General features: G+C 43.0%; 1 protein-coding gene across 1 annotated transcript in view; it reads left to right on the forward strand.

Moving 5' to 3' along the window:
* Positions 1–12,423, forward strand: part of Nell1 (neural EGFL like 1) — an 806,688-nt gene that overhangs the window by 104,496 nt on the left and 689,769 nt on the right. The window lies entirely within an intron of this gene.

Raw genomic sequence — 12,423 nt, forward strand, 5'->3', positions numbered from 1 at the left:
TTTCTCTGGAGTGAAGTATGGAGTGAAATACGGGGCAGGAGGAGAAAGTCAGCAAGAACTACTTGAGCCTTGTAGGTGAACACTGGAATCAACATTGATAGGGATGCTGGTGATGCAGCATTCACTCCTGATAAGCTGGGAGGAGGATGGTACCTGACCTCTGTTGTCTTCCCTCCCTAAGTTCACAACTCAGAAGTAACTGGGACAGACATTACAGAAGTCTAAATTGAAGAAAAACACCTGAGAAATACTCACATGTGTCAGGGTCATGAAAAGAAGACAAATCTGAGTTGGCATCGCCACCTGGAGCCTCAGGAGACAGGCTGATTAAATCTATGTGGTATCTTGGATAAGAAAGTAATGCAGAAAGGGAATACAAGGTAAAAAACAAAAAACAAAATAAAACTAAGGCATTCCTGTGGAAGAGGAGGAGGAAAGAGTGTGAGTGCCATGGGTGGAGGGTAGGTACAAAGAAACAGCATTTTCCAGACACAACGACCAGCCACAACACACAAGAACTCATGGCAACACACAAGAGCTGTGTGAGCTCAAGCCAGAGAAGATCCCAGCATGGCGATGGGAGGTGAGCACAGCTGAGGACATTCTGATGATTGATAGCTGCTTGGAGAGGGAGAGTCATTTTTAAGGGTGTGGCCCCTGGTAGGTTGACACTTCAGTGGACGGCCCCATGCCCAAGAGTATTTGAGCAGCACAAAATTGTACTTGATGATTTTAAAGTTGAAAAGAAATGATACAAAGTTGAGTGGTTAGAGAAGGGGGTGAGTATCTGGGAGGAGCTAGGGAAGGGGTGAATATGATCCTAAACACTGAATGAAATTCTCCAAGAATGAATAAAATAAATTAAAAAACTAAGGAAATATGAAGAAAGTATAGGTTTTACTCAATAACAGAGTATTTATATTGGTTCATTGTTTATGTAAGATGTCAATACTAGAGGAAGCTAGTGTGGGGCAGATAGACTCATAGCTACATTGCAATTTTCTATAAATCTAAAGCTATCCTAAAGAACTTATAAGAACAATCCTTTTAACAAGGCACAAGACCCAGCAGCAATTTCTTAGGACAAACCTGGGGTTCTTGGCGTGCTAGGTAGAGGATGGGAAGGGAGATTTTCACCTTTCTTTCTTTCTTTCTTTCTTTCTTTCTTTCTTTCTTTCTTTCTTTCTTTCTTTCTTTCTGTCTCTCTCTGTCTCTGTCTCTCTCTGTCTCTCTGTCTCTCTCTGTCTTTCTGTCTCTCTGTCTCTCTGTCTCTTTGTCTCTCTCTCTCTCTGTCCCGGAACTCACTCTATGGACAAGGCTGGCCTTGGACTCAGAGATCCCTCTGCCTCTGCCTCCAGGGTGCTGGGATTAAAGGCATATTCCACCACCACCTGGATAGAGGGTAGATTTTCAATGAGTACTTTTATGGAGATATTAACTGATTTATGTTTTCTTTTATTGGAAATAATTTTTTTATACAATAATTCTGATTAAAGTTTCCTCTTCTCCAGGTCCTCCAAGATCCTCTCTCCCTCCCCTCCCATCTGAACCCTTTCTGCCTTGTGTTAGAAAAAAGCCAGGAATCTAAGGAATAATAATAATAATAAAACAAGATAAATAAAAACAAATCAGAATGTGACAGGACAGCAGAACATTAAAAAGAACCAAAGAAAAACACAAGAAACACAGAAGCAGAGGTACACCTTTGCATGTACAGGAACCCCATAAAAACCCCAAACTGGCCGGGCGGTGGTGGCGCACACCTTTAATCCCAGCACTCGGGAGGCAGAGGCAGGTGGATCTTTGTGAGTTCGAGGCCAGCCTGGTCTACAGAGAGAGATCCAGGAAAGGCGCAAAGCTACACAGAGAAACCCTGTCTCAAAAACAACAACAACAACAAAAAAAAAACAAACAAACAAACAAAAAAAACCAAAAAAAACCCCAAACTGGAAACCAGAATACATTTGCAAAGGACTTGTAAGTTAAAAAAATGCCATTATTTAACATTATGAGACAAAGGACCATCAAAGATGTCACTGAATTAATTTTGTGTTAGCCGTCTACTGCTGGGCATTTGGGGGTTTACTTATCCTTAAGAGTGGTTTGTTTCCCCAGTGAGACTTCCTTGGAGAAAACTAATTGTTTATTTGCAAGTGACTATCTACTGGAGATTGCTTCTGGGTTAGGGATGGTGCATATGTCCACTTCTCCTTTCATCTCTAGGACCCCATCTAGTGCAGACCCGTGCGAGCCCTGTGCACGGTGCCACGGTCTCTGCGAGTTCATCTGTGCTCCAGCTGCACCAGCCCTGTTGTATAATTCCTTCATTCCTTGGTGTCCTCCATCCTCTCTGGCTCTTACACTCTTTCTGCCTCCTTTCCAACAGGGTTCCCTGAGTTCTGAAGGGAGGGATCTGATGGAGACTTCATTTTTAGGGCTGAATGTTCCAGAGTCTCTCAGTTTCTGCATATTGTCTGGCTGTGGGTCTGTATATTTGTTCTCATCTGCTGCAGGAGGAAACTTCTCTGATGATGATTGAATGAGGCATGGATCTATGAGTATAGCAGAATGTCATTAGGAGTCGTTTCATTGGTATGCTCCTTTAGCACAGTGGTAGTACTGGCTTTTCTTCTATGCCCCTGCCCTTAGTCTTAGGTTCTTGGCCAGGCAAGCAGTATTGAGTGATGGTTCCATCTCATGGAGTGGGCCTTGACTCAAATCAGATTCTGGTTGGTTACTCCCATAGCTTTATAAACTATTGTACCAGCGCATCTTTTAGGCAGGTTACTCTTACATATGGAAGTGTTTGAAGCTGGGTTAATGTTTACCTTTCTCCTTTGGTAGCATACAGAGAACCTTCAAGTACCATGAATACTAGTCTATGGTGGGGGGAGGTTCTTGGTATGCATCTCCTTGACTGCTCCATTTTTCATGACTTGTAGAGGTGTTATCTTCAGCAATAGGACCTTACTGTCAGTTTGTGAAAGATTACCAATAGCCTTGGCAATTGCTTGGGTTGTTTGGGGGTTCCCATGGACCCCCTTTGGCCAAGAACTTTATTAGATATAACCCATTCCCAGTACTGGAAGCTTCACTTGGTGATGAGAGATGTCCAGTTGGAACTTGGTCTCCCCCATTATTTGGTGATTTCATTTAGCTCTCCATCATATATGCATATATTATGGAAAGCTTCTACTGTATTAGGTTTCCATACAAACCCTCAAATGGCCCCTTGTTTTAGCTGCCAATCCCTGTATTCCCTCCCTCATCTCTCTTCCCTCTCCCTCCCTGCTGGATCCTCCTGTTCCAGGCCCACCTCGCTAACCTTGTCCATCCTTAACTATCTTAACTATCTATTTTATTTCACCTTCCTAGGGAGATCCATCCCTCCTAATCCCTTACTTTTTACCTTACCTCTGAGGTTTTTATGAATTATTGCTTGCTTACCAATGACTTAAATAGCCAACATCCACATATAAGTAATACATTGTTTTTCTGGGTCAGAGTTACCTCCCACAGGATGATTTTTTTTTCTAGTTACATCCATATGCCTGTGAATTTCATTTTTTTAAACCACGAAAACAAAGATTGAAATAAATTAAACAATCAGAGAGTATTGTTTGAGAACAGTAATATTTCTTCTGTTTAAAAATTTAAAAATTTTATTATCATTATCGTGTGTGTGTGTGTGTGTGTGTGTGTGTGTATGAGATGTATGTGTGTATGTATTACATGTGTGTATGTATGATATGGTTTGTATGTATGTATGATGTGTGTGTGTGTGTGTGTGTGTGTGTGTGTGTGTGTGTGTGTGTGTGTGCAGGCACATGTGTGTTACAGTGCATGTGTGAAAGTCAGAGAACAACTCGCAGGGGTAGGTTGGTGCTCACCTCCACCACAGGTTCTGAGATTGTCAGGGTTGTTCAGCAAGGGCTTTGACCTGTGAAGCCATCTCACTGGCTCTTCTTCTCATCGAATCTTCAGTAAATGGTGTAGAGAAAACATATATATGTGTGGGTCTTACTACACTTTCAACTGTGCCAACTCCTACTACAAGTTGTTTTAATAGTTGTATCTTAAATTATAACCATTTGATCTTGAGTTCAGGAGGTTCACAGCTATGTCTTAGCTTAATGCAAATGCAATAGTGAGATTCTAAGCTCTGTACTTTGGATTTGGTCACTTAAACATATTAAATTTGGTTTTCTTTGCAAACTTTCACCACTAAAAAGAAAACCATGTCTCTGCCCATTGCCACTGGAGATGATCTCATTGGTTGTTTTCATTTTAAATTTCTTTATGTAAGATTTGTTCTGTGTTACCTTCCTAATGGTCAGTCTTCTCTAGGTCTCTACTTTGAGGGAGGTGCAAGTACAAGCCAGCCTTCACTTTGGAAAGAACAGCCTGGTTAATTCCACACCGATTCTGAAGTCTCTGATAGAGCCATTTTTGACTCTATGTAAAGAGCTCACTTTACATTTCACATAGCAGTGAATGTTTTGTTTTCAGTAACAGATGCTATGTCCTTGTCACTATTAATCTCCTGTTAGCTGTTTGCTAAGCGCATTGAGTACAAAATTAATATGGGACTTTACAAAACAAATAAAATCACCAGGTCATAGCTAAAACAAGACGGGAAAAGCGTACAAGGGTCCCTCCTGTGAAAAGGGGTGTGTGTATTCCTGGTTCTGCCTCTCCGAAGCTGCTTGTTTCTATGGACATAGAAAGAGATAAGAAATTGTAAGCTGTGTTGGACACCTTGTAAAGTGGCTTCAAGACTGATGTCGTTTTGTCCTGAGCAAACTGTGAAGTGGATGTTTACTCTTCTTCTACACAGGAGAGGGAAGCACGTGGACCTGGTAAGGGAGGGGCTTGCTGCCCTGTGTCTGGCTCGAGTTTTCTGGTGTTGACTCTTATTCTATAGCACATTGCTGTACTTAGAGGGAGTGGAAGCCCCAGAAGTTAGTCTGTGTACCTACCAGCCTGTCCTGTAACTCAGACAAAAACCCTGGGAATATTTAACTCAGACAAATACTAAGGAAGGCACTTGGGACTGAATCCAGGGAACACATCTCGTTTTTGAAGAGACCACCAATGTGGCCACTCACTCTAGCAAACTTGAAGCTTGAAACCATGATGTGGAAACTTGGAAAAGTGACAGTTAAAAAGATAGATAGCAAGAATTCCTTATTTACTTATTTCATATCTGCTGACAAGCATGTATTCAAAAACAATACAAAGGTAGTATTGATACTAAGTTAAATTTTAGAGCTGGATACCATTTTAAAAACTTCTCGATAATTTATTTTTTAATTTTAATTGACAACCTATCACACTTATGGGGTACAGAGTGATGTCATACTTTGTGAATATAGTGCATAATGATTAGATGAGTATACCAACTAACTGGTACTGTACTATTGCCCCAAAACCTAATGTGTTTTGGGTAAGGACAGTTGAAATTTTCATCAAAAACACAATTTTGGAATGCATACCATTTAATCATTAATAGGTCGTCTGAGATGCAAGAAAACTGAAGAATAATCTTGTTCCTCCATCTGAGATTTAGAACCCTTTGTCATCTCCCCATTTCAGTCAACCTCCAGCCTCCATAAACACTGTTCTACTCTCTCCTTCTGTTATGTGTGGAAAAGCAGTGTTTGTCTTTCTGTCTCACTAGTATTATATTCTCCATTTCTTTATACAGTATTGAATATGACAGACATTTTCTTTTCCTAAGGTGGTCACTATTTGCTAATGACATGCTCTTTTACTGAGAAGAGCATAAAGACCCCACCAAAAATGTTACAAGAAAGAGATTTAATAACTAACTCACAAAAGATCAGTGGCTTATCTGTATACTGAAAACAGATTATCTGTTTTACTTTTATAAGTTAGAAGAAAGTGCACAGCTATAAATCTGTGGGATTACTTATAAGCAGAGAATTGTCACTTTGAGATTTGATTATCTGGCTAGAGACCCCAGGCATTTAAAAAAGACATACTTAAATTATAGTTTCAATTTTTAAAGGTCAAAAATATGTACACTTGAAGTCACAGTGTTCCAATTTTTGTTAACGTCTGAAAAATGGTCCCCAAGCTTTCAATGCTTACAGGTTCGTTGGGTCAAGAATGTGGGCACAGCCCAGAGGAGAATGCTTGTCTGTGCTTCATGATATTTGTGGCTTCAACTGGGGAGATCAGGCAGTGGGGGAAGCCATCGGAGGAGTTTCCATGCTGGTTTATACCGGCTATTGGCTGATGTCCCAGTTTCTGTGTCACTAAGAGCATCTCCCTGCTGTCTCTTGGATGTAGCTTAGGCTTCCTTCCAGCATGGTGCCCTCAGGATCCTCAGGCTTCTTAGAAGGTGACTGGGGGCTTCAAGCACCAACATTCTGGTACACAGGATTGAAAATGGACGCACGTGTTTGTGACCCAGCCTTGGAGGTCGCCACGCATCACAAGGTCACCCAGATCATGTGGGACCCCTTCTCTTTCTGAGAGAGGGATGTTGAGATCACTTTATAGATGGGCATATTATAGGAGAGATATTGTAGTTGCCCTTCCCTGTCACCTGTCCTGTGGACAAGAAGGGGCCATCCCTCCTGCCTGTCCTGTCAGAGTACCAGCTCTATGGATTGGCTCCTCCACACTTTTCTGCCTTTCTCTTCAGATCCCTGGTCTTATGTTTCTCTTTACTCTGAAAATGACTAAGCATGTTTATTATGTCTGAGTATGTTTATCATGTTTATGCCTCAGCTCAGCATTGGTTTCTGTGAAGAATGGTATTTCCCATCCACATAGTCATTTTTAGACTCACTCCATCCAACAGTGCCACTGGGTCCGCCGTCGATTAGGCGCACAGTATCGCCTACACTTAGCCTTTATTGATGATTTACAACAGCATTATTCGGACAATTCTGAGAAACTATTTTCTTTTTATCCCTTTGGACTCTTTTTAAGAATTTAAGAGTAGTCCACTCAGGTGCTCTGTCTACACATGAGGTGGCCCTTTTTCTCATACACAAACCAGATTAGTGGCTGCAAGCCCTTAGCATTCTGCTTCCCTTGAGGATCTTGCCAGAGGTAAAAGCATGGCTGGGGTTTAGCCTTGTTTTCAAGGTCATCTCTCCTTGATCTTTTACTCTGAGACCCACAATGCAGTGGCTTGTCCAGCCACAGAGAGGCTACTGCTGGAATGTGGGCAGACTCAGAGCACGGTGCCAAGGCTCTTTTTGGTAGATTTCTAGCTAGGCAATGTATGTGTCTCATATAGAGGAAAAGACACCTTACTTAAATATTTCTTATCTTTCCTGATGAAGAAAATGGACATAGGCCACTTTTAAAACGAGTCTCTCCCACTATTTCCCACTCTCCCTCAGCAAGTGGTCTCTAACATTTTGAAAATGGCTACCTTTGTGGTCTCTGATATTGAACTAGTTGCTTTTTCTTTTTTTCTCTGAGAGAGGGTCTCATTGGTATGCAGACATTCCTGGCCTCGAACTCACAGAGGTCCTCTTCCCTCTCAGGTGCTGGAATTGAAGGAGTACACCACTAAACTAGGGTTTAGTTACTTTTGTTGTTGCTTCTGTGGCAAAATGCCTGTCAGAGACACCTTAAGGAAGGGAGGCAGGCTCACAGGTGGAGGGTGCAGCCCTTCAGGACAGGGAAGGTGTGGCAGCAAGAGTGTCTCTGGACACTTGAGGCCCCTGGTCGTATATAATCAGAAGCAGAAATATTAGTGATGGTGCTCAGCTGGCCTCTCCTTCTTCTTTATATTCAGTCCAGAACCCCTGCCCATGAGGTGAAGTCACCTTCATTCAGAGTGGGTTACCCCACCCCCTTAGCTATGCCTCTCTGGATACACCCTCACAGACACTCCCAGAGGTGCATTTTCTGGTGGTTCTAACTAACTACAGTCAGGATCACAATGAAGATCAACCATCACAAATTACTGATTTAAAAAAAAAAACACACCTCAAAACAGGGTACATTGGTATTGTTTTGCCCAAATCATGAGCCCCCCCGCAGAGATCACCAGGAGTCTGAGGTCTTATGCAAAAGCCAAGAGCCTTTACTGCAAGCTGAGCTTGGGCTTCCCATCCATTCTGGCATAGCAGTTGGATCAGGGATGGCATTGAGCTCAGTTGAGGCAGGGCTTTTAAGGAGTAAAGGATGGGGGATAGGAGAATTCTGGATTCATATGGGGGTTGAACTCCTGATTGGGCAGGGGTGAGGTAACAGAAGTCTTGTCAAACAGGGATTGGTACTGGTGTTGCTGCAAGGAAATTGACAACCTATATACAAGTGATGTAAGCTACCCTTTATGTTCTAGAGCATTTAGTAGTTGTTTGTCTCAATTCTGATTGGTCCCCTGCAGGGTACAGTTTGTGGTTTTCCCTGGTTGTTGTAATGGTGAGGCCTAGTCCCAGTATTGTTAGTCCGCAGCCTGTCATGGCTGCACTGATGTTAACTTAGGCCTCTTCAGTATCAAGTTTGGAAAAAATGATAAACATTTCAGTAAAAACGTCTTGGGTGACCTTGATCAACCTATACTTTTTGGAATTATTCTTCTTGAATTTTATTTCCAAACATAGCATGAAATTCATATGGTTCCATGAAATTGAACTTCTGTTCACGGTGAACTGGTTGTGCCTAATACCACAGGGTGGGCCTTAGGGAACTATTCAGATGCAGCCTAGCAGTTAAGCAAAACTTCTATTTTAAAATTCATCTATGGAAATAGAGAGTGGGAAAGATTTGTCTTCATAGAGTTTAGCATGAAAGGACTCAGGGTTTTAGTCGATGAGAAAGTCAGTGTAAACATTAGGGTGCAATCACAGCCACACATGGCCTAGAGCAAGGCAGGAATAATGTCACCATTCTGTGCATTTGAAGACATTTGCACCAATTCCTGTTTCTGTGTTGGTGATACACCAAGTGGATTCATTTGACCACACCTGAAGCATCAGGACCAGCATGCTAGTGTGTCTAGAAAGAAGAATAAAGAAGAGTCCTTTTTCTAGATAAGGGTAATAGTCTAGGTGGCAGGCAGGAATATACAGGAGATTACCTGGGAATGTTATCACTGTTTGCAAATATCTATAAGGTGAATAGGCTGTTCTGAGAGTGTTGTTCCTTGGAACAGCACCCTTGAGTGAGGTCCAAGGCTAGGGAAGTGCTGCCCACAGCCCTGCTTGGTGATCCGTTCTTACTACAGAGCTGGTGTCCTTTCCAGGCTGTCAGGAAGCATGTCTGCAGGAGGAGTAGGGGCTCTCAGATTTGGGCTGCTCACATGACACTTGTTCACACCACCCTTCCTCTGCTACAGCAGCAAATGGCTGCCGGTCACCGCTCACCATGTAATCTCTGACTTCCGCCACCCCTGGGGTGAGAAGCTGGCCAGGAAGTACACCCAGTGCGCTCTGCTGCATAGCGTCTTAAACTTCTAGGAGCTCAAAAATCCTCCGGGGTCTTGCTGCATGCAGGGTCTGACTCAGTAGGTCCGAGTGGGGAAGGCAGTGATCTGGTGCTGCTGGGCTATGGACCACCTGTGTCGGTCCACCTTCTCATCACTGCGACCAAATGACAGGAAGAAGGGGGAAGGGTTTGTTTGGGCTCGGCAGACGTTTCAATCCATGTCAGCTGATGCCTTTGCTGTCTGTAGCCTACAGTGAGGCAGTGGAATCAGGTGACAAAGGAATCTGACTGCTTATGGTGGCTGGGAAAGGGTGAGAGAAAGAAGAGGAGAGAGATGGAGAGACATAGAGTCATCTGAGAGAAAGCGATACAGAGAGGGGCAGATAGCGTCATAGAGATAGAAAATCAGAGGGAAAAACACATAAAGAAATACAGAGATACACACAGAGATACAGAGAGAGACAGGGAGGCACACAGATACACACTCACACACATACACACACACGCTCACACACACACACACACAGAGAGAGAGAGAGAGAGAGAGAGAGAGAGAGAGAGAGAGAGAGAGAGAGAGAGAGAGAGAGAGAGAAACAAACTTCCTTCAACTAGGTCCTACAGCAATAATACCACTGTATTATAAATCCATCAAGGGATTGATGCACTGCCTTGGCCAGAGCTCTGTGTTGGATCCAAGAACAGGGTACCAAGCCTGCAACACCTGAGCCCTCTGGGAGCAGTACAATCAAACCCCAGCACTCTATTATAGATCATGGTGCCCCCTTCCCATGCCATATCCTTCAGATCTGTGACTGCCTCCTGCAGGTTGCTGTTAGGACTACGCCACCTGTCCCTGTGAGTGGAGAGTTACTGTCTGGACCGTACTGCTGTGTTTCCCTCAGCCTTTATGAAAGTGTGAACCCGGTGCCCCTTAGCAGTCCGGGGGTTTTGTCATCCCTGGGGACACATCAGCAGTTGCCTAATATAACTCTTCAAGCACACGCCATCTTGAATTGTATTTGAGTAGTTTGAAGTGCATGTGGTGCTATCAGACAAGTCACCCCAAGGTACAAGTGGCCACTGCGAAGCACTAGAGCAGGGCTCCTTCCTCGTAGCTACATCTCTGTGATTACTACAGGGTAATCACTCACTCCAGCTTTGTAAAGAGATCTTTAAACAATCTATTTATAACACATTAAGCGCTTGCTCAATGAGGCCGTAACCCCAGGAACAGTGATTGAATCTGCTTAAATGCGTTTACCCCCATCTTAATGATCCCAGCAGCCACCTTGGTGAACATTTGCAATCGTCATTGACTGAAGTCATTTCAAGGTCAGGTCCCTTCTCTCAGAAGTCTCTTATTGGTCAAAATAATTGAGAGATTTCTCGTGATGTGTGGATCTTGGTGAGGTCTCAGAAAATCATGGTGCTTTTCTGTGCTGGAGCTGTGTCCTCCTGGGGTTAGGCATGCTCTGTGTCTGATCACGTGAGAACTCGGTGCAAAGTGGTGATAAAAATGCACTTGGCAGGTTCAAGGCATCAGGTGTTTGCATGTATCATGACAGCCTCCCTCAACTCCTCCTGGGCCATTTCTGGGATACTTTCTACTTTATTTGGGGATGGACACATTTTATTGCATTCTTTACTAGTCTCAGATATCTTAATAGAGGGATCTACATTTCAGATCCTTTTCATCTCTTCCCTACATGTTCACTAAAGACATGTTGATTTAACGAGTTGATGGATGACCAAGTACCTGCAGTGTCTTGACTTGAATTCTTCAGTTTGGTTCTTCTAGAATATGTTTGATGCTTGGAAGAAATTTAAGGATTTCTTTAAGATAAATACTAAGGGATTTCTTCTTTTTGAAAAGATGTTTTATATTAATTATTCCTAATTAGTGTGAACCTGGGCACTGGAGATGGCTTCTGTGGTAGGAACAATCTCTCAGGGCTGATTCCTTGTGCTGCTGGAGATGAGGTGGTTGCAAGGTGCACTCTATGCTTCCCTTGGGAATAATCCTTGTGAACGATGAGCAAGAAATGCTTATTACTTATCTGGCATAGTTTGGGTCATGTCCAAAGAAGCTGATTTTCATGATGGCTCCATCTAGTCCTCAACCGGTGATAAATTTTGTTTTAGATTTAACACAGTCAAGCTAAGATTTGGCCAGCTCAGTGGATTATAGGAAACCTGTAGCTACTTCCAACTACAAAGATTACACTGGTTTCTTGTCTAGGTGAATGTTTCTAGAGCTGCATGCATTGCTGGAGGTGAGTGCCAGCTGAGTTTATGCCTTGTATGACTTAAGGGCATTTTCTGGTGCCTAGGAGATGCCAACAGCCTGAGGCACAGGGGTATGTTTATAATCCTTAAATATCAGTTTTTCTCCCTACTTCCTTCCCTTTACTCCTCCTCCCTCCTTTCCTTCCTCTTCTTTTTTCCTTCCCTTTCCAATATTTCCTTGCCTGATATAGCTGAATGTAGCCAAGGCTAGCTTCAAACTTACTATGTATTGTCAAGAATGACCATAAGCTGCTCTGATCCTCTGGTTTCTACCTTCATAGTGATAGAATTACAAGTGTGTGTGTGCCACACCTGATTTATTCAGTGCTAGGAAATGAACCCAGGGCATCACACATGCCAGGCAAACACTATCAATGGGGCCACACCGTCAGTCAGAATCTCAGTTTTTCAATCTTTAAAAGGGATAGTAATGCAAGTATTTTAGGGTACAATGGGAGAGAAATTAGAATGTGTGTGTAACATGCTAGTGTACAGTTGACAGGCCAGGCACATGTCACCGACAGTGGTGATAACTGAAAGTTGTAGGAGACAAAATCCCCAGTAACCCATGGCAGTGTCAGCCTTAGCACATAAGACCAAAGAATTTCACATGGATCTGAAAAACATGAGGACAATCTTAGGAAAGAAAACTCAAGCCATATGCTTTACACCATGATAATCGTAAGTCCTGATTCATGTGTGAGTGGCTGTAACCCC

This window comes from Peromyscus eremicus, chromosome 1, assembly GCF_949786415.1.
Source record: "Peromyscus eremicus chromosome 1, PerEre_H2_v1, whole genome shotgun sequence".
In the NCBI taxonomy this organism is placed as follows: Eukaryota; Metazoa; Chordata; class Mammalia; order Rodentia; family Cricetidae; genus Peromyscus; species Peromyscus eremicus.